The following is a 22,951-nucleotide window of genomic DNA, read 5'->3' on the forward strand; positions in this document are numbered from 1 at the left end:
GTGTTTTCCCTGGCTGCATTTCCTACTCCACCAGGTCCATACCTGCACTGCAGGGGCCCCAGACCAGTTCCACGGAGCTGCTTCTGGCTCTCCTGAGACAAACCAATAAAAGCCTGCCACTCCGGCTGCACTGCCAGGCTCTGAGCTGGTTAACAATTCAGAGCGAAGACAGCTCTGAAATTGCTCCTGCCTACAGAGGGTGAGGGCGGGTACAGATAGAGATTTCCAACTTGATGAATCTGAGAAGTGGGAATTTGCAGTTTGGGAGGGAGCTTGCTCTTCGAGCGTCTGCATGAACGTTCTGCTGGGTCCGCCTGCATGCTAAAATCTACAAGACTGACACTTGGAGGTTCAACTTCACTTTACAGGCTTCCTGGTCTCATCTTAAAGTCACAGCCCACACAACTGGCATTTCCCCTGGTAGCTTGGAGAACTTTAGACAGTAATTCCCAAGCTTTGTTTTGGAAGCAAGATCTTGAAAGTTAGAGGGAGGGGTTGTGACGAAGCCATCTGTTCCTTTCCACCCAGGAATCTGTGCCCCTGTGTCCTTGGGCTAATGCCACAAATGGCTGCTCCCTGAGACAAAAGAGGGAAGTTTTCCTGCTGCAGAAGGCTCTCAGGGTGCTCGGGAAGATGGGAATGACACTGAGGGCCTCCTGCGAACCCTCTCTCCCAGCAGAGTTCAAATGCTCATCAGCCTTCCTGTGATACTCATTGCCTACTCTTCTACAGATTATTTTTAAAGAGCTATATCCAAACCACATCAATGCCTCTACCTTTTAGTACATCCCCCAGGACAGGAATTGGATGGTTCTGCAAATCTCTGTTAGAATAAGAAATCTCCAGGCATTTCTCAATGTTTTCAGAAATGTGTTACTAATTCTAAAATGTTAACATTGGAAAATTACTTATATACAAATGGTATAACAACCACTCGAAACTATCTGCAATTCCGATGTGTTTTCTTGAGAATAAGAAGGTAGAGTAATTGTTATAGCTTCAAAGGAAGACTCTGACTTGGACGAGATGTGGGCATCAGAGGGAATTGCTGTTCTAGAGGCCTAGGTCTAGGGCTTCTTTTAAGCATCCATTATAGCAAATGTGAATTAGATACACACTTTGAGGATGGGGACTGTGATTTCTTTTAGTCTGTGTGAAAAAAGCAGTGTTTTGTGTATAAGGGGGACCCCATCAGATGCAAACCACCAATGAAATTACATATTTTCAGGCAAATACTGTTTATGAAATAAAAATGAGGATAATGAAGTCCTTACTTTCCTAATAAGCATTTGCAGGACTTTAAATTTGGACATTTTAGATCATTTTCTTCTCTGGCCACTCGAAAATTAATTCCCGCCTGTTTCCTCTCAATAAGGTATGATTAAGACTCCCTAATGTTAAATATGTTACGTGAAACTCGAAATACAGAAAAAGTAATGTAAGTGGAATAATCAAATGGAGGCATTGGCAGATATAAACGGACCAGCTTATGCATTTTTTAGTGATTTTTTTTCTTCAACATGAATAAAAACCAAAAAACAAAGAATAAGGTAGGTAGGGTGTAAAGGCAGTCATTTATATATTGCACCTAAACCTGTCACACCATAGAATAAGACAAGGAAAAAATACAGTAATTAATATGATTCATTGAGAGCTAATTCTAGGCCAACTCTATCTGCTCTCTGTTCATATGAAAGTAATTTGCTGCTACTGATACACTCTTGAGACTGAACTCTACAGAATGGAAGAAGAACCATGCAAGCACAGTGACAGCCCTTTTGGCTTCTTTTGCAAAACCGACCTATGTTGGTACTGTCACAAAAGCTAAAGTTGCACTCCAAATGCATGGTCTTTGTGGAAATAAAGTGTTACTTTTTTCTTTTTGCGTAGAAATTTGGTTTGGGTAAAATTGCTGTCTAACATGTTTAAAAGGAAATTTGCCTGTTCATTGATCCCACCTCCATTGCAAAAACAGCATTTAGCATAAGGGCTGAATTGAGGCATCTTTAATAGCATGTAATTGACCTTTGTATGGTGAGTTAGAGCACTTTCATTATGTATTACCTCATCTAAACTGCACAAAAAAGAATGAAGTGCTCTAATTATTCCCCACTTGACAGATAAGAAAATAGACAATTTGCCCCCAAATTATTTAACCCAGGTATTAATAATCAGGGTCAATATTTGAACCTGGTACTTTGATCCCAAATCCTGTATTTCCTTATTACAATATAGCTACCACCTAAAAATTGTAGAACCCCAGGGGCTCTGAGAAATAAGCTGAATGCTTTGAGCAAAGCTTCAGTCTGGGATAAAAACCCACTCAGATCTTTCCCTTCCTGACAACTCACAGCTCAAATGTCATGGAATAGAAACACTTCCTACCTCTCTCTCGCCCCCGACTTTTCTATTCAGGCTGTCAGATACTTCTTGCAAGGCATTTGGGACTCAAATCAGGGAGGAGGGTACTTTGCCTTAATTCTCATGGCAGTGGCAACTAAACGTTACACTAATTGTTGAGGGGGAAGTAGGGGCACAGATTATTCACAGAGAACGGGTTATTTCAAACTCACCTCTGGTTAGGAAATACCTCCTCTAACTTGATCTTAACTCTCTCCTTGTTCAGACCTGCAGTCACCGATTGGAACTTAGTTTTCCAGGGAGACACACAGCATATAAAGTTACTCAGTTCCAGATAAAGAAGAGAAATATATTGTCTGGGAAACTGAATTAATTAGATATTAGCAATAAGTTCACTAAAGATCATGTAGATTTGGCACCAAGGCCAACCAAAACCGTGTGCAAGTCAAAGTTAGGGGGTCACCAAGGGCAGGCAATCTGTGTGCAGCAAGAACTTAACTTGGGTGCAGCCGAAGATCCTGGACTGTAGTACTGAGAAAATACTTTTATTAGTAAAAATCATTGCACACAATACCAACCAGGCTGTATTCACATGCTAGGTAGTAAAGCAACTAAGCTCAAATAGGGTGAGCTAAATGCACTTTGGAACAACCCAGGAGGGCTTCATGGAGGCAGAGGGGTCTTGTTTTACCCCTTGTGTTTGCTTAGACTGTGGTAGGTCTGATACTGGAGAGTGACATGGAGAACACTGTATTTGGGGAACATTAGTTTTGTAAGAATGTGAGGAGAAATTTGGAGGAGAAGATGCTTAGGAGAACCAAAGATGAGGAAGGGTAAAATCTGAGAAACACCACAAGGAAAGGTGGTTAGATGAAAAATTGATCAGAAAGACCCTAATGAAGACATCCGTATCAGGGGAACTGGGCTCTAGCTTGAGCAACCTCTGACTTCAGGCAAATCAGCAGCTGATTTCTGGACTTCTGTTCCTTCATCTGAAAACGACTAAGTTGTCTTCTTTCTCCAATATGAGAGAAGTCTATGATTCTAGGGATTCACACCTCGGGGCCAGGGAAATGGTGCTTCAGTTGACTGAAATAAGAAAATGTGGAAGAAGGTCTCCCATTACGGCGATTGTATAACTCTGTTCTGTTTACAAAAGCTCCAGCATTTCTATATTTATAACTCTCTGTTACTTTCTGAGGATGCCCCAGGATACCCTGGGTACAGCTCCATTACTCTGTGGGGATGGCCCCGTCATACATAGATTTCTATGACTCTGTGAGGATGTGTCAATCATCCTCTGAGGATGACTCAGTATAAAGACACACAGGCATACTCTAGGTAAAACTCCATTACTCTCTGAGTGTGCTCCAGGCACTTCCATGGTTCTAAAGATATTTTTGCCGGATGAAATTTCCACATGCTTTACTTCCATTGCTACTAATTATAAAATATTTTTACTGATACATATCCATTGTATCTAAAATTCCTCAGTTTTCTTTTACAGAATGTAAGAACTCAGCAGTAAGTCTCCAAATAATGACTGAATATGAAAAAAATTCTATCACTAGTTGGAGAGCAGGGACTGAATCTCATTGATTTTTGCATTAGCAGAAACCCCTGGTCCCTTGCACATACTAGGCCCATAAAAAAGATACATGTTGAATGAATGAAGCAATGAATGAATGACTAATTCAATGAATGACAGAGTTCTAATTCTTCAAGCTTTAAGAAGACTGCCATAGCCTTTACAAAAAGGGGAGAAATAATCAAGAATATCCATATTGCAGTTAAAAAAAATCCCACATCTGACTTCCTAAGGATAAAAAGTTAGTGTTATGTATAGGTGTTCTGGAATCATGTGTGGTGATTGATCATATTAATTGGCAGTTCACAGTGAAAGCCATTTCAAATAGACATTTCTAAAGAAAACAAAAAACCCCACAGCCATAACAAATGCACACTTTGCTGAAATGTCCATGCATTTACAATGTTCCGTTGTGCCTCTTCAAACAAGGACATGAAGTGTTTGGTGTAGTGGCCAAGCAGAACAAAATAGTAGATGGTCTTCAGTTCTATGTTCATATTTAAAAACCAGATCTCATGCTAGTGGTAGGCTGTTTTACTCTTAGCTGGCACCATTAAAGAGAGACATAGGTGATTTCTCTCAGGGTGAGAGAAGTCCCTCAGGGCATCAAGGAAAGTGAAGTCACAGGCATGGGACACAGGCATATGCGTCAGATTACACAAAGTTCTTTTTATTGGTCTGGGGTGGTATTTTATTAGGGCCAGAGCTATCAGAAGGGCTAATGGATGTTCCGTCAGGGTGACTGTGGTAGTACGGTACTTCTGTTAAAACTGATCAGGGTGTGAGCTCAGGTGAGGGGCGTGGTGGCTTCCAGAAGCAGGAACTGTAAAGTAGGATGTGCAACAATACTGGTGAGTCACTTGAGGTGGGGGCTGCCCAACGCTCCGGTTCTCTTCTCTTGAAAATGTCTTTCCACCCACCAGCCAACAGTTATTTACTCAGGCTTTGCCCAGCATGGTGGGGAACCCTGTGGTACTGAAGTACTCCACGGCCTAGGCAAGGGCTGCCACTCTTGCCAACTAAATTCTATTTCCACACGGTTGCTGTGTTTCTCAGATCAGGTCACCTTAGTGTGAATGGAAATAGTACTGGGGAAGCTCAAGTAAACAAAGGCCCTCCGCAAAGCAGCTTAGGTTTGGAGGAAATGATTTTAGTATAAGTTAAAGCTGTTTTTCCAAGACAGAGACAGGCAAATGGACTGTTAGCTGGTATTCATAAATAGCAGTATTTCCAACCCTACCAGACACAGCCCTTCTTTTCATAATGAGTATCTTGTATCTGCTCCTTACTGCCCTGAAATGCAATTCATAAGTAATAAAACCTGTCTACACATAGACTCTCAAAAATTATTAGAGTGTGAGTCGTAGGGTTGTCCAATTCATAGATAAAGAAAGGAGACTGGTGGTTGCCAGAGCCAGAGGTTGGGAGGGAGGGATTTGTTTAATGGGTATAGAGTTTCATTTGAGCAAGATGAAGAGAGTTTATATGGTGAGCGGTGATGGTTACCCAACAACATGACTGTATTAATGCCATTGAGCTGTACACACAAAAATGTTGATGATGGTAAATATTATGTGTATTTTACCACAATTTAAGAACATCATTATTATATGGGCCTACTTATAATATAAAAGAGAAATAAAGGGAAAGTAATTCTTTTTTTCAAATAATATGAACCACAAAATATTAATGCCCAGGTACAACTATGCTAGCCCACACACAGGAGTTGGTTAGAAGCTGGTAGTGTTTATGGAATTGCTGTGAAATGAGCCATACAAATGTAGTCTCAGATGTGTGTTTGCTGCTGAGGGTAGTGTTGACCCAATGTTGAATGACTCTTGCAAAGGTTTGCGCAAAACAAAAACTACCATATACATTGGGTTTCTCACGGTGTATATGGTAGTTGCATTTGGGGAAAATTCAGTGTATTTTAAATTGTGCAAAAGATATGTTGTGTTTATATGTAAAACAAGTCAGATTCTTAGAAGATTATAGGCGGATTTTTAAGCGATATATTGGGTTGTATTGGAAAGTGGTGCAGGACCCAGGGCAAGCCTTTGTTTACAGAGACTATTGCTAGCATGGCAGGACTTATACCCTGGCCGCTGCCAGCAAACCCCAGTAGTACCCCACCTAGTCACTGTGACAACGGAAAGTCTCCTTCTTGAGAGCCAGTGACAAATGCTGACCACCTTTGTGTCCCAGACCCAGCCAGCCTCTCAGTGATACTCTCAGATTTCTCATCTCACTATGGATTTCTTCCTTCTTGGAGCTTATTGGCAATGGTCTTTCATCAATTGTAATTAATAAATAATAAAATGGCTTTTAACAGCATTGCCCAATTGTCTGAAAAATCAAATAGCATAGAATCTTAAATAAACATGCTTTCTCCTCTACTTTCATAAAAGCTGACACATAAATGAGCCGATACCAAAGACTGGCTCTGAAAACCCATCCTTGGTGCCAGTTGCCTGGGGATACCTCACCTCTCCCCTCAGGCAAGTTCAGTGTCCTGAGATGCTTCCAGCCATTTAAGGAAGATGAACTCACATTCCAAATGGGTCCAGGTTAGCACATACTTTTGCTGTGTCTTTTCACTAAAAAAATGAGTCATTCTCAAGAAAGCAAGTTATTTGAGGGCAGGCCTTCTTCATGTTCACATGTCTCACAGTGCCTCCTACGTAGTCTTGAGTACACAACGCACACAACAGATATCTGTTGAATTGAATTTGTATAAAATAGTTATAGCAACTACCAATGTTAAGGTAATCTAAACACCCTAGCTTCAATCCCTCCAGATAGGTGGAATGTTAACATGCTTTATTTCACTTTCAAGTAAATTGTCATCTCAGAAACATAAGTCAGTTGTAGCAAAGATCAAAACTCTTCAAGTACGTTTTGCCCAGCGATTTTATAGTGGATAAATGAAGTAGCCTGAAATCTGCGGAGTAATTATGTCAGATAGTCTTACGTCATTATGTATTCATTCCCAGGATAAAACTCTTTCTCCTTGGCCCCACGAGAAACAAGTTTGGCTACAACAGGCAACCCCCAATTATAGTGATATCTTTGCTGTGGAAAAAGAGTAAAATAAACGTGTAATTAAATTTTGCAGGTGCAACAATCCTGCCACCGTGCACCACGGAGGAAACCTGTGAAATTATCCTGAGCAATTTTCTCTGGTGCAATTTGGAAATTAGCCCACCTGGAGACACAAACCCACAATTTCCTCTGCCATTGTCCTATCACATTCATCTTGTCTTAAATGCTGAGACTCCTGTTGCAAAAAGAAACAGGTTTGAGCACTGAATCCTCAGCAACAGGGTAGAACCTTTCAGAAGCTTGAATTCCAGGCTCCGTGACTTTCATGGTGGCTTTAAAGACCATAAAGCAACCGAAAGTACTGCAGGGCATGACCAACCTGCCAGGAAGGACTGCCGAGCGGCGGCAGCTCAGGTACACGTGCGGACTTGAGACGCAGGCGCTGTGCCAAAACCTGCCTGCCTCTGAAAACACACACCGCGTCTCCTGAGAAACGCAGTGTGCGGCACAGCCCGGGGAGCAGAGCCTGTGGCCCCCTCATTCCGCGACCCCCGCACTGCCCCGTGGCTAACTTCCCTCCCCAGGTCTTCACTGGCAGAGCCGCAGCCCTCATCTCACCAGAACAAAGAACAAAAAGCCTGAAATGGAGCGCTCTGTCTTGTACCTGCAAGTCCCTGCCGTGTGACTTGGGGAAACGGCCTTCTTAGCCTGAGGCTCCCCAGCTGTGAAAGGAGAGTCTTTATTTGCATTAGTGCTTCAGGATCTTCAAAGGCAGCACTCTCAACCATGATTCAAATGTTTGGACATTTTGTAGGCCGCGCGGATCATTCCTCCCTGTGCTCCCCAAATTTCTTGGGGAGTGAATCACTCAGACGCTTGAAATGTTACCACCCTTCCTCGGCAAGGTCCTCCCCAGAGCCTCATGGAACACCCCTATCCTTGATTCTTGGCGCTGCTGCAGCAGAGCCAAGGACTGAGGCTTCCAGAGTCGGCCGTGGCTGTGTCACTTCATTACTAGCATGGCTCACTGTACTTCATGCAATACGTACACACGCAAATACAGGCAGAACACACACTCCCAACGTGTCCTGACACACGGACGCTGTCCTCCATGGGACCTCACCGCTCCCGGGAAGCCTTCCTAGCTCTGCTCCACCAACTCATAGATGTCCCTTTTACACCCTACTAGAACATTCTTTGCCTGCATCCATCAGAGCACTGATCAGAGTATTGTAAGCATGTGTTTATCGACTATGAACCCCTTCTAGGCAGAGACTGTATTGCAGTTGCCCTTTCTCTTCTGGTGAGTACGATCCATGACTCTGGGTAGGAACTCCGTGTATGTTTGTGACATAGATGAATGGATACACAGGTGTGCAGATCTGTGTTAAGACTTATATTTTTGTCACTCTACTGATTTCTTTATTAGTTTTCGAAACTGTGCTTAAGCTTTCAGGAATTACAGAGGTTCCTGGGAACCATTTCAAATAATGCATAAGTACACCAAGAGGAAAAAAATCATCCTCATCCATCCTCATCAATGCTTCTCCCTTCCTCCATTGTTAAAGGAGGAAGCCATTGTTAAAGCCTTTTCTTTGCATATATCAAATTCATAAATAATATTTTGCATATGTTAAATAGTAATTAAATATGTATAAACATGTATTTAATTTATCAATAAAAATATTTTGAAAAAAAACGGTTACACTTTAGATCTTACTCTGGTCTTGCTTTTTTGTCCTACTTAATACGTAAAACACCTCATTCTTGTTTATTTATAAGGTCAGAATATTTATTTGTTCATGTATTCACCTTCATATTTATTTATTATAAAATGTTCAGGACCCTTGTTTGAAAAAAATCAAAACAGTACAGAAGGTATAAATGAAAAGTAGCCTTTGTCCCTTGCTTCTCTGGGCTCCGTACATCAGAGGTAAAAGCTTGTAATCATGCCTGGTTTTACTACTTTGGGTGGTTACCCCAACAACTCCAAATTACCTCTTGATTTCTCAACACTAGATAGTATCTATCAACCCCTTGATAAGAAAGTTGAAGAATTTAGTGCTCTTACTCCACCTCTGCCCCTTCCACTTCCTGATTTTCTTTCTACATTATGTTTAGTTATTTTCGTGGTTACATTGATCACCTCATACTAAGTCCTTCAAATTCTATCTTGTCCCTTAAACGTTGGCCAGCGACTTCAGGTAACCTGCCTTGTGCTTCGCAGATGTTAGGGCATCTGGGCTTTCCTCTCCCTCCACTCCTCCAAACTTCCGTCAGCTACACCATCACTGTCAAGGTTAACTATCTTCCCATCTGGGCCTCAGCAGTTCCCATTTTTCCTGAGCAATGTCTCTGTTCCTGGCATCTGGAAATTAGATGAGATTTCTTATCTGTTAATAGCTCCTATCTTGTTAGAGTTGTTATAAATCGCTTCTTTTTAGGATATCTTTTTTTTTCTTTTAATCTCAGTGGGGTTTGGGGAGGTAGTAGAGATAGATACTTAGCCTGCCATCTTGACCTGGACATCTTCAACATGCTTCTTTTGAATGTGATTGCTTCTTTCAGGTAAATTCATTCCCATTTTAAAATTCTGATCACCCATAAGTACAACTGTGTCTGTGATTTGAATTGTGTTAGAAAGAATGATTTTGGAAGATGTCAATCAAGATTACTATTTCATGCCATCACTGTAATTTACTATAGTTTTCCCTATTTACCCATGTCTACTTTGCTTCCTAATAAGCAATAACAGTAAAATTCTTCCACAAATAATGATGTATTTTTACTCTCCCATAAATCACTTTCACAAAATTTGGTAGTTTCTTATAATGTTTATGAAAGATCTGAACTGGCTTTCATGAAAATGTATTTATACTAAAATTAAAACTCTATCAAAGAAGTGAAATTGCTGTACCACAAACTATGGCCACCATTCATTCTTATGTCCTCTTTTCCTAAGTAAATAGGAACTCTTGAAGAATTACAAAGAGCATCTGAGATTGCATCTTATTCTATTTATTTATGTTTTTTAAAAAAAATTTGTACTACCAAAGTGTAGTCATGTTGTTCACATCTGGTTAAGTTTGCTGAACTTAAATGAAATGACCTTAGGACTTGATTTTCCATTGCAGATTTCTGTACTCTATGCCATGGGAATAGCATGACTTTACCCATTTGTTCCCTAGGTCATTGTAGGAAGGAGCCCTTGAAATGCCTGAGAAACTCCCTCTTCATAATTATAAATGACTTCTCTCCTCCTTAGATGCCAATACTAAATGCAACAGGGAAACTGATCTCAATTACAGTGGACACCTTATCCTTCCAGCTTGTCAAATTACAGACACACCACTTCTGCGGACATTATACAGTATAATTCTTAGTGCTGGGGAGCATGGACAGGGTGCCAATTACTTAAGAAGTGCTCATTAGGAATTAGAAAGCAAATATAACTAACACATGGCAGTTGCATAGGAAATAAGAATGCTTTTCAACAAAGCCGGGCTTATTTTATGTGTCTCATATAGCTCCCCCGGAATCTGATCTTACCTGTTTTTTCACTCCACCAAATATTGAATGCATATGGAAGACAAAGACTTAGGAGTCAGAAACATACTAGACTGCAAACTCTTTGCCTTACTCCATTGTATCCCCAGCATGTAGCTGTGCGTACTATAGGTGATCTATACATACTCGTTAGATCTTTTCAATACCTATAGTACAAAGGAAGTTAATTTTTTACAATGTAGGCTTTCTCTTGCCATCACATAAAAAAAATTGCTAAGTTCTGAATGTGCTGGGGTAGAATTTTAATTTCTAATAAGTTTTAGAGCTGGAAATTAGTAACAACTGACCCTACCCACTGACCAGTGTCACATGGGTATAGATAAGGCTCAGTGTGTCTACACGATCAAAAAGCCTCTTTCCTAGGTTTATGCCCTACAACCTCCATTTGGTTGTAACTGCCCTGCAGTCAAAGACTTTGTCAAGTATTTCTCTTTTACCTGCCCTGAACCTCACCTGAATTACCCCCTAGTTAGTGTCCAAAACTGCTCTCAACATGTTTGGCTATCACAACACATTTGGCGATATGTAAGTGTTTCATTATGTGCATGATATTAGAAACCAATTGCATTAGACAATTATTTTGCAGATGACTATAGAGAAAACAAAACTCTACAAGTTTTCAATAACTATCATCTGGAGCGCTCAATCTGATTTAGATAAAGTTTGCCTAGGGTTTTCTGTATTGTTTCCTCCGGAAGGCTTAATTTTCTTCTTAAAATTTAGCTGTGGTTTGCTTGAAATATATATCATTAGAAATATCATTGGAGAAAAGTCAGTTTTCTATAAATTACATGCAAAAACCAAAAGTTATTTCCCACCATCCAAATTTCATTTTCCCACTCCTTATTAGCATGAAGAAGCATTCAGTAATGATAAAATAGTTCAGAAATGGCCAAACCAGATGCTGAAAACAATAGGTAGGCACCAAAGTGCTCAAGCTGGAAGGAGAAAACCAAAGCAGTTTCTCTGGCTGGGTGCCAAGGTGAAAGTTTTTGACTTAGACTCAAAATCAGAAACTAAGCACTTTGGTGCCCACCTATTGTTCTCAGCCTCTGCTTTAGCCATCTCTGGACTTTTTCATCATCGGTACTTAGGTCTCCGGAAAGAGCCTTGTTTATCCTTTTAGTCATGGAGGAAGTGTAGGACAATGAAGAGAATGTGAGCTGCCCCCATAGTTGCCTCTTCTCTGCTATCTACCCAGTTGTCCGGAGACACTGGCCAGCTGTAACCTGGGTTCTCCCTGATTCTCTCAGAAGCAGAGAAGTTCCATTTGTCCTAAGGTTTTCCGTGTTTATGAGATTTCAGCCTTCACCAGCCAAAAGCCAAGAGTGTGCCTTGCAAGGAAAGGTGATTCATTCAGTGAACAAAAATATATATTGATTTGTATTGAGAATCCACCACCTGCCAAGCCTGGCTGTAGGCTCTGGGAATAAATAGAGCATGGGGCAGACAGAATTCCTGCCTTCATTCTGAGAAGGGGATGGGGTGAGACACACAAGAAACACAGGCATATGCAGTGTAATGTCAAGTGTCCTGTGCAGAGAGGAATAATAGAGCAGAGTTAGTGTGTAAAGATAGATCAACGAAATCTCTGTGGGGTGGGCGGGGCTTGCTGCTGGTAAGGGCGGAGCCTAGCATGCCCAGCGCTGACAGGCTCAGCGAACGCAATGCGCACCTTAACAGTCCAGCCCCACCTGTGTTGTGGCAAAGATGAGCCAACACTGCGGAGGAGGCCGCCGCTGGGAGCAGCTCCCTGCAGATGAGGGTGCGATTTCATACTATTACTGACACTGTGACAACTGTTATTACTGCTGTTGGCTTTGGCAATGAAGTTCCTCGTTTAGTAATCCAATTCTAAAAGTGGCCAGCGAAACTCCTAGCTCACAGAACATCTGGGAGGCAATGTAGCAGAATGGTTTAGAGTGGAGGTCGGTGAACTCTGGCCGGTGTGCCAAATCCAGGCCACTGTTGTTAGGTCTGTGTCACATAGCTGTGGGCTAAGAATTTTTAAAAAACATTTTTAAGTGGGAAAAAATAAAAATAAATATAAATTTTATGACATGCAAATTCTGTGAAATACAAATTTCAGTGTTCATAAATAAAGTTTTATTGGAAAAGAGCCATGCTCATTTTTTAGGCATTTTGTATGAGTGTTTAATGCTTGAACAGCAGAGTTGAATGGCTGTGAAGACAGTGTGGTTCATGAAACCTAAAATATTTATAATTTGGCCCTATGAGAAAAACTCTGTTGACCCATGGTTATGAGTATAGGCTCAGCAAGGAACTGGCTATATGGTTTATCACAGGTATGTGCTGAAAAAGAATGTTATGACCATGAAAAAGAATTAGATGAATCTCTATATATTGCCACAGGAAGATATGTTAAGTAGAACAAACAAAACCAATCTGAGTGCAATACAATTGCTTTTCCGAATACTCCACTATGCTGCAGGCCCCACTGAGTACAGCCTTTGGTCTGTTCCATTCACTGTAAAATTCTCAGTATCTTGAAGCTTGTGACCCATGGTACCCTCCCAATAAAGGCTTGTGAAAAAATGAATGAATGTAACACAACATCTAGGGAGCCATAAAAGAAGTTTAAAAACTTAAAAAATAATTTGTTTTTTCATGGCAAAATCACCATAGGTAAAGTCAAGAGACTAGTAATAAACATTGAAAAAAGCACCGAAAGCCTATTCTTTAATGAACTCCTACAACTCAATAAGACCAACAACAATGACCCAGTAGAAAAGTGTGCAAAGGATATGACAGGCGATTCCCAGAAAAGTAACTGCAAATGGCTCTTACCTATGGCTACTTATTAGGGAAAAGCAAATGAAGTTAAAGGAGAATTTTCACTTCTCAGCTAGTGAGGACACATAGTACTTGTGGAATTGTAAACTGGCAAAACTTTCTAGGGAGCACAATTTGACAATATCTAGCCAGAATTTCAACTGTACATACCCCTTGACCTAGTAATTCTAATGCTAAGAAGTCGTCTTGTAGAAACATTCACATTATATCTGACACAACTGCACAGTTATTTATGATGGCATTGTTTACCATTGCAAAATATTGGCAATAACCTACTGTCCATCAGTAGGAGAAATGAATTGATGTGCAGTCTAAAAACTGGTGTGCAGTCCTAGAAAATAATGAGGCAGATTTCCATTATGGATATGGAAGGATCTCCAAATTATGTTAAGTGAAAAAGGTATAAAGAGCATATAGAGAATGAAACCATTTGTTTAAAAAAAAGAAGGAGAAAGAAGGATTTATATGGAGTCCATTGCATAGATGATCTGGAAAAATACGGAAAAGACTGGTAGCTGTGGTTGCCTTCAAAAAGCGGAACTGTTTGGCTGGGGATCACAGAGGAAGGGAGGCTCACTATAATTCATACCTTTGGGCCTGCTAATATCATACTTAATAAGCATAATTGATACTGAAATATGAATTGTATGAGCATAATTGTGAAAAACAAATTGCCAAATATACATAGGAAAATCTGAAAGAAAATACACCATTAACACTCTAGGGAACTTTCACTTTTAAATGATATATTTCTATACTGTTTAAGAGTAGATTGATAGTGACAAAAACAATAATGAAGATACAAGAGAGTAAAAAGCATGGGCTTCTATTTATTATTCAGACTACTATAACCACCAATCATCTCAAATATGTAATTTGGCTCCATGCGCAGCTTTATTTCCTGCAAATGGTACTATCAGACGCACTCTACCTTCAAGGAATTCAAGAGCGCTTGGCCATAGATAAATTGAATTAGGCTGGATAAAAGCTTCTTTTCATTCGATCCTGTTATCGTCTCAATCTCCAGCACAAGGACACAGTGAGGCCACCACTCAGTCATGTCAGCTATCATCTTGATCGCGTGACATTTTCTTAACAGTTGCTTCAGGAAAGTTAAAAATATCCTTTCTGTTTAAGAAAAGACGTCTCCTTTATCAAAATACAAAATCAACTCCTAAGTCCCCGGGGGAAGAGTATGGTTATCACAGTAACGGTGTTGCCTTTCTTCCTGCACAGGCCAGCCCTGGTTTCACTCCACACCAATGCCAGGCCTCCTTCAGCTTTAAGTTTGGCTTGTCTTACATCCTCAAGTTCACATAAGTCTAAAGGTCAAGGGATGAGTCCTGTACAGTGGCCTCTGTGTTTTCCACATGTCAGTAGGGTCTGGTGCCAGCCTGGAAGTGCTCGTCTAACCTGAGGCCATTCCTGGCCCGGAACACCAGGATTCCGGGGCACTACTGGGACTGGAGTGACAGCCGTGAGGGGCTGTGAGCGTGCTGGCCAATCCTGGACAGAAAGTTCCTGCAATGGCTCTGCCTGTGCTGTCCAGGACTGTAGCACTAGCTTTGAAATGTGGCTGGCACACACTGAGATGTGTTGCAAGTGTAAAATGAATACTGGATTTTGAAGACTTAAAACGACAAAAAGAAAAGAATGTAGAACATCTCATAAATAATAATGCTGAGTACATGTTGAAAAATAGTATTTTGGAAAATACTACATTAAACAAAAGGTATTCATAAAATTAATTTAATCTGTTCTCTCTTTTTTCATATTGCCACTAGAAAAGGCAAACTGTGGCTTGGGTTATATTTCTATTGGCTATCACGACATAAGGGGCTCAGTCCTCACTGCCTCAGGCGGTCCGTCAGTCAGTCAACAATTACTTATAAGGAGATGACTTTGTGCCTGGCATTGGCTGGACCCAGGTGCTACCACGAGGAGCAGGGCCTTCCAGTCAGTACAAGGGGGAGGTGAGAAGTGCTATGGGGCGGCTGTTGCCGAGGTGTTTGGGAGCGCGTAGAGTGGGGCATGGTGATGGAGGCTGGAAGGAAGGTCCTAGGAGTCGGAGTGTGAACTGAATGCTGGAAAATAACCAGATTAGGCCAAGGGAGAGTATGGGTGAAGGCACTTCTGGCCTGGGGAACTGCAGGCACAGGGTAGGAGGCAGTGAGAAGGCAGCTTCCTTTGTGGGGCAGCAACAGCCCAGCCGGACTTTGGGAGGGGAGGATGTGCCCATGGAGGGGCAGACAGGCCCAGACCACCAGGAACCATCCCTCCAGGCGTTGCCTGTTTCTGACTTTGGTGACTCTTGTAAATATTCCAGACTGTCCGCACCCTGGTCTGATTCTGGGCCTCTACACCAGGCTGGAGGATTGCTGTAGGGAACCAAAGAGAAAGGAGATTTTTGTTGGGAGCCTTGGCTTCCCTGGGCAGCCGGGACCTGCCATCGCCTGGGAGATCTGTGCCCTCTTCACGTAGCTGACTGGCGTGCTTCTGGGAACCACTACTTTTCAGCTAATACGCTTTCAGTTATGGTACGATCACTATCCACATTGGTGACTTATTTAAGGCCAAGTTTGCTATCCAGATGGAATTCTTTACCTGTACAAGGACAGACATGTTTGGCCAGTGCACTGCAATAAAGCTGGCACCAGAAGTTTTTGCTCTATTTAGTGAGTGACCTTCAAAAAGTCAGTTAGCATGCTAGGACCACTCTTCATTTGCTAATGAGGGGTTTCAATTTGACAATCTGTTTTCTTGGTAGTTTTAACTTTCACAGAGCCTGGTAAATGGTATACATACTAATAAAGAATTATGCAACTAGGAAAAAAAAATCCAGGTACAATTACAATGCCAAGAAGGTGAAAAACAAATTTCATTCAGTTAAATGGTCCAAGTTAGAGAACTGATTCCATATTTTGCAACTATTATTCAGTGTCATAGTTTACTGAATTATGCTGTGTGATGCATCTGATTATTATTTTGTTAGCAGAATTGGCAAAATGAGAACAATAAGCACCCCTTGGATGGACTGTTCCTGATAATAGTTTTTAAATCTACCAAATTTGATTAACTATGGTTAAAACTTAAAAAGTATTATATTTCAATAAAGGTATGTTATAAAAATATTAAATAAGCAAACAAAACTAGCACAGTTTTGACCCAATAGATTTTCCAGGAACTTTGGAGGCTTTTGTGGTCCAAGTCAGGGGTCAGCTGCCATCATGGAGCTCCTGTTGTGTGGAACATTCTAGATCCCACTTGCTGTGAAATACTAAAGCAACAGAGTGTAGGCCGGCAGTTCTCAAAATTCTTGCCATCAGGGTGCCTTATAGCCCTAAAAGTTACTGGAGACTCCAAAAAGCTTTTCTTTCTGTGGGTTATACCTATCAATATTTACCATCTAAAAAATTTAAACTGAGAAAACATTCTAGTATTTATTTTAAAATTCAATGTAAAATAACAGTAATAAAACAATTATGTTAGCATACATAGTATATTTTTATGAAAAGAGCTGTATATTTCAAAACAAAAATTTTAGTGAGAAATGTGGCATTATTCTACATTTTTGTAAATCTCTAACATCTGACTTACAGAAGAGGGCTGGATCCTTATAGCTGTTTTTGCACTCAGTCTGTTGTGATCGGCGCCATTATGTGGCCTGTGAAAACTCCACTTTTACAAGTGGGAGAGAATAATAGCAAAAAAGGCAAATCATGTCTTGTTTTATTGTGAAAATAGTTTTGACTCACAGCCCTCCAGGGGGTTTCTTGGGGAACCCCAAGTTGAGGACTTGGAGATGTTCTGGTATCTCAGAGTTTGAAACATAGATGAAGCTCATCAGTGAGGTTGAGATTAGTAATCAAGAGTGGCTGAGACATGGGACCTGGGAGCCCAGTGTGAACGGGTCGGGTGCAGCCCTGAGCCTGACAGTTGCTCGGGTGGCAGCTGACATTAGAATCAAGGTAGCAGATGTGGGCAAAACCCATCTTCAAAGAGTTGCTTTCGGGAGCCTGGAAATCATTTTCTTGACTGAGCTGAAGCATTTAAGCTGGGCTTTGCGGGAGCACAGAACAGAGGAACTGACTGGGGAGGGACCTCGTGCTCTTTCTGCGTGTGAGTGGTACAGGAGACACGTGCAGAGACGAGAGGGGTTCTGAAGGGCTTCTGACAGTCTGCTGGAGGGATCATCCTGCTTTTGCTTTCCAGACTTTTTTCAGGGAGCAGGATTCCTTTTTCAAGAGAATCTAACACGAAGCTCTAATATACAAAAACAGAAGGTCCGGTTGAAGTAGGGAAAGGTGTCCTTGTGGCCGGGCTTATTTCCTCTTCCTCCCGTCCTCACTCTAGGCCAACCCTGAGGCACGACCTCCCATCCCCAGACTTCCAGGAAAAGTGGGAGGGTGACCACTGATCTAACCGCCAACAATCGCAGAGCCTGGTAAATACTCTGAGCATCGGGTCCAAGGCTCCCTCATGGCCCCTCATGGGAGAGGCAGAAACAGGAAAGCTGGAGGTGTACCTACAGGAGGCTCTGTCATAATTAAAGGCTTGGACTGGACTGGCTGTGGACTTGGGCTGTGAGAGGACAGCATAGCAGCAGAGAGACAGGCTAGGGCTCACCTTCAGAGGCTGAGTCTTGGACCCTGGGCCAGCCAACTGACCACATGAGGATATTGAAGAGTGAAGAATCAATCACAATTAACACTGAGATCTTACTTATACTTGGCATTCTGTTTAAGCACTTTCCAAGAGTGATCTTGTTTAATCCTTACAAAACCTCTAGGGAGATCTTACTACCTTAACATACTTAATAGAAACTGAGGCTTGAAGAACTTAAATGTAAGTGGTGGAGCCAGGCTTTGGACTCGGCAACATGATCCCGGAGTCCTTGTTCTTGAGCACTAAGAAGTCCTGGTTTAGCAAGGCAGGCAATGAGCTCATCGTTTCCCCCATCCCTCCAAACAAACGTTTATCAAATACTGGAGTAGGTGCGCGCTGCTCACCAGGAACCTCACAGGACAGACAACCCTGCGCTCAGTCCCTGCTTTGAAAGCTTAGCTTAATTGAAAGCTTAGTTTAGTTGAATGCTTAGTTTTCAATCTTTAATGTTTATAGAACATCCAGTTGGAGGTCAGAAGGAGCGAAGTCTGGGCTGGAGATACAGCTTTGAAATGTAATTAGGCCAGAGTCAAGACAACAGATATTGATTTTAAGACAAATACTGCATGGTATCACTTATATCTGGAATCTTTATTTAGAAAAAAGTCAAACTCATAGAAACAGTAGGAAAGTGGTTGCTGGGACCTGGTAGGTGAGGAAATAGGGAGCAGTGGATAAAAGGGTACAAACTGTCAGCTATAAGGTGAACAAGGTCTGAGGATCTAATATATAACATGGTGACTATACTTGTCAACTATGCTGTATAACTGAAATTCTGCTGAGAGTACAATTTAAATGTTCTCATCAAAAACAAAGAAACCCAAAAAAACCCAAAAAACAAAACTCAAAAAATCCAAAAAAACCATGAGGTGATAGGTGTGTTAATTAACTAGGTGGTGGGATCTTTTCACAATGTGTATGTTCACTAAATCACCACAATTTACACTTCAAATATCTTACAATTTTATCTGTCAATTATGCCTCAATAAACCTGAAAAAAAAAAAGATTGTGATTTTCAAAAATTCTGAAGTAATGAGTGATTAATGAAAGCCCTTGAAAAGTCATTTAAGTACTGCCCTGGAATTTTTATATTATATCCTTATAAAAAATCAATATTCACATAATAGTACCATCAAATTTTGGAAATTCTCAACAGATGAGTCATAGAAAGTGTGTCAGATTTTAAATAAACTTGAAGTTTATTAAAGATACGCCAACAGCCTTTCAAACCATCTGGGTCACTGTGGTAGTTACTGTGAATGGCCTACCTACTGGCTGTTCTCTTCTTTGCTTGCTAACTGAACTGCAGTTTTATTCTGGTATCTGGTGGCCATACATATGAAGGGAAGTTGGACCCCTTCTTGGCCCTAAAGGGTCAGTCTTGATTGGTTTAAGCCCAGAAGAATGATTCCATTCCCTTGCCAGTTCAAAAAATAAGCACACGAGGTAATTCTGACTCGTGAGAGATGAGAAGTTTACTGGGGAACTGTTAATGTGCTACTGCTGAAAAAGAGTCAGATGAGAAGAAAGAGCTCCCTTTCCCACTTCATGTGAGAGCTGGATCTGTGGTAGCCATCATGTGAGCATGAGGAGAACCAATCTGAGAAGGTAGAACTGAAAGGAGGTGAAGCTTTTGATGTTGAGTTGCTGATTAGCAAACCCTGGAACAGCTCAACCTCTGTACTTCTTAACAGATGATATATTTTTCTTATGTTAGAAATGTATGAGACCATTTTTGAGTCTCTTATTATTTGCAGCCCAAGCCATCCTAAATGACATTATTACTTAAATATTGCCCTGTCTATTTAGAAAAGTAGTTGATCAAACAGTACAAGTTGTTTTGTATTAGCAAGACGTTTCTTAGAAAATAAAAGCTCAATCAGGCCCTCTTCTCTGCTTGTATGGCATCATTGTGTACCTGCTGAAAAAAAAATAGCTATTTGTGGAGCAATGTTAAAAGGTTACATGATGCAGCTGCAGATTTCACTGTTTATGGTCCATATGGGTAGAAACTATATACATTTTTGGTAATTTTAACTCACAAAATGTGGATCTTTTATATATATCAAATACAGCCTTTCATCATGTAGCCAATAGATTTTGGCTAGATTTGTCCCTCTTACAGGAACTACTTTAAAAATAAACCCCCAAACCCATGTAAATAACAACTTAAAAAACTGCTTCCATGCCCAACAATCCTGATGGGAAACTGAATCAGTGCTGGTTTATTTGATGGACCAGGAGAGCTAATTATTGATTTTCCACATGCTAAAGGTAATACAAAGATCAGTGGTGCAGATCAGATAGTATATATGAAAATAGCTTGAAAAACTAAATAATTTTCAGCCTCCTTCATGCATCTTTTAAGGATTATTTATCCTCTTTCACAAAAGGTAACTGAAGATGAATGATAAAGTGTATTGTCCAAGGTCTCCCCCTGGTAGAAAAAGAGGCTCTGAGCTGGAATTGAACCCGAAGTTCACTTGACTTTATAGCCCAGATGCACCCCCAAATTCCAGGATGCTGGAATTACTCCCTTACCTTCATCATAGTCACCTGCCTGCAGAACTTGCAGTCAGTAGACTGCCCAAAAGGTACCCAGGAGACACAGAAGCAAATGGCCTCCACAATCCCCAGACCCAGCAATCAGTTATACAGATTCCCTAGTAACTTTTAAGTCCTATTGAAAGCAATTAAATACAGATCCTGGGATGATGAATTATTTTTAACATTAGAGCCTAAAATCACATCCTTACACAGGAATCCTAACTATTGGGTACTGTTACTCTAGTAACACAGGATCAAACTCTCAGTTTCCTTCTATTAAAAGTAGAATTATCTCCACTCTTAAAACCCATCCTTTAAAAAAAAATCCCATTTATTACAAACACTTAGAAGCAGATTTTTTCCTTTGCTGGAAAAGTAATTTTAATGATCCTTCAGAACTGTTTAGTTCTTTTGCAGGGAAGTGTATGAAGATGCCCCAGGTCCTGTGAAAATGCAACATATCCTTTGCAGAGACAAACACAGGACCTTGTTTTTAGTAACTGGAACAAACACCCACAGCCATGGAGCTGGAGCCCATATGCTGCCCCAGGTTCCCCAAATGCAGCCCCCAGGTCCTGGACCCTGGTTGCCTGGCCAGGGCCAAGGGGCACTCTCTTCACCACCTCCTCTTAAAGAACAGCCCCTGTTACTTTCCCTCTTTTTAACCTTCTCAAAGGTTTTTTGAAGAACCACATTCTTGCCTGTCTGTAATTACTATCAGCAATGTCCCAGACACTGTTTAGACACAGACAGGCATGCTTAGATAAATCCCAAGATTTCAGATATATTCCTCTCTTTAGATATTTGAACAACATCTCTTCCCGTTGTGAGGACTCCTCCAATCCAAGAAAAGAAAGACATAAAAAGGATAAAAACTCAGGAATCCGCAGTAACCCTAGGCTTGTTCACTGGTGGTATTTCCATGACTAGCACATCACCAAGCTGTCAGGGGTTTGTGCCTATCACTCCATGCCTACCAGCCTCTCGTTCTCTCGCCAGCATTCATGAAGAGTTTCTGCCTGATGTGCTTACTCAGCCTCTATTCAGACAAGCCTTCTGGATAAATTCACCATCAGGCTGGTGGTCCATTCTCCTTGCTCTATGTTCTATGTTCTCTTGAGCATCTCTACTCCAAAGATCTTGACCTCCACACCACTTCAGCACCTCACCCCCACGGCCACACCTGTGACCTGAAACTGCTCCAGCTTTAGGAGCTTGAACATTATAATACTGCTTTATCTGGAACCTCTAATTTTCTCCTTTCTCAGGAGGAGCTGATGTAATGTGCAAATAAAACACAGAGAAATTTGGAACAGAGAAATTTGGGTTTGAATATTGACTGTGCCATGTGCTAGCTGTGTGACCTCAGGCAAATGACTTTCTATTTCTGAGCCTCACATTCCATCTGTGGAAGAGGGCTCACGACACATAGTTTGCAGGATTGCAAGGTGGGCTTCCATCCTGGGGTGCAGAGCACCAAGCAGCACGCTTACCTGAGGCTCAGTGAAGCGAGTTTCTCCCTCCCCTGCACCCTTGCTGGTTCTCACGCCTCTGAACTTTATTCTAATATCTCAGAGAGTGTGTTGGTCTCCCGACCCTTCCATCTCTCCTCCCCCTCTGGGCTTCAGACTCAGTCATCTTACTCTCCCCAGCAGTCCTCTGATGTTCTGCCATGTGGCCCCGGGCGACTCTGAGCCCTGGAACAACCGCACACTTCCACAGTTTTCTCTTGCTCCCAGCCTGCTGAGGGCTTTCAGTGGGGCTGGGAGGCCCTGGGCATTTGTTTTTGAAGCTTTTCTTATATTTCTTAAAGAAGATGGAGAGAGGGAGTGGGAGGGGAGAAGTCTAAATGTCAAAATTGTGGACGATTTAAATAATCGGGTTGGGAGAGGTATTCCAGCCCTGAGCCTGAAAGGCCATTAGCATAACAAGTGGTCATTTAGCAGGTTGGTGAGTTTGGAAGTACAAACTGGGTGTGCTTAGCTCCTCTCTTCTGTCCCTCAGACATTTCCCAGTGCTCCTCCACACTTTCCTCTTAAAAGGGTGTTTCTGCCCTCTCAGTCTTATGGAGGCCTAGGTCAGGTGCTGTGCGGGGAAGTTTGCCTAAATCAGTATCAGGCAGCCCACTTACTCCGTGTACTGCATCCCCCAACAGAAGCTGACTTAGTAGTAAAGGTAAAATTTAACACCCTGTGGGGAAGTTGGGGCTCCTATGGCCAGGATCCTCACTGAACTTAAACCACTTGATGATGTAACTGGCCTGTTGCTAGGCTACTGCTTCCACACCCGTAGGCAATAAGCTATTATTACACCTACATAGAGAGCTCTGCCCAGTGATCTGGGCGGAGGTAGAGACGCCAGTGCTC

The 22,951-nt window shown here is 41.6% G+C and overlaps 1 protein-coding gene across 1 annotated transcript in view; it reads right to left on the bottom strand.

The window, feature by feature from the left end:
• The window catches only part of KCTD1 (potassium channel tetramerization domain containing 1), a 174,917-nt gene that overhangs the window by 103,144 nt on the left and 48,822 nt on the right, over window positions 1-22,951 (bottom strand). The window lies entirely within an intron of this gene.

Source organism: Manis javanica, chromosome 9 (assembly GCF_040802235.1).
Source record: "Manis javanica isolate MJ-LG chromosome 9, MJ_LKY, whole genome shotgun sequence".
NCBI classification, from domain to species: domain Eukaryota; kingdom Metazoa; phylum Chordata; class Mammalia; order Pholidota; family Manidae; genus Manis; species Manis javanica.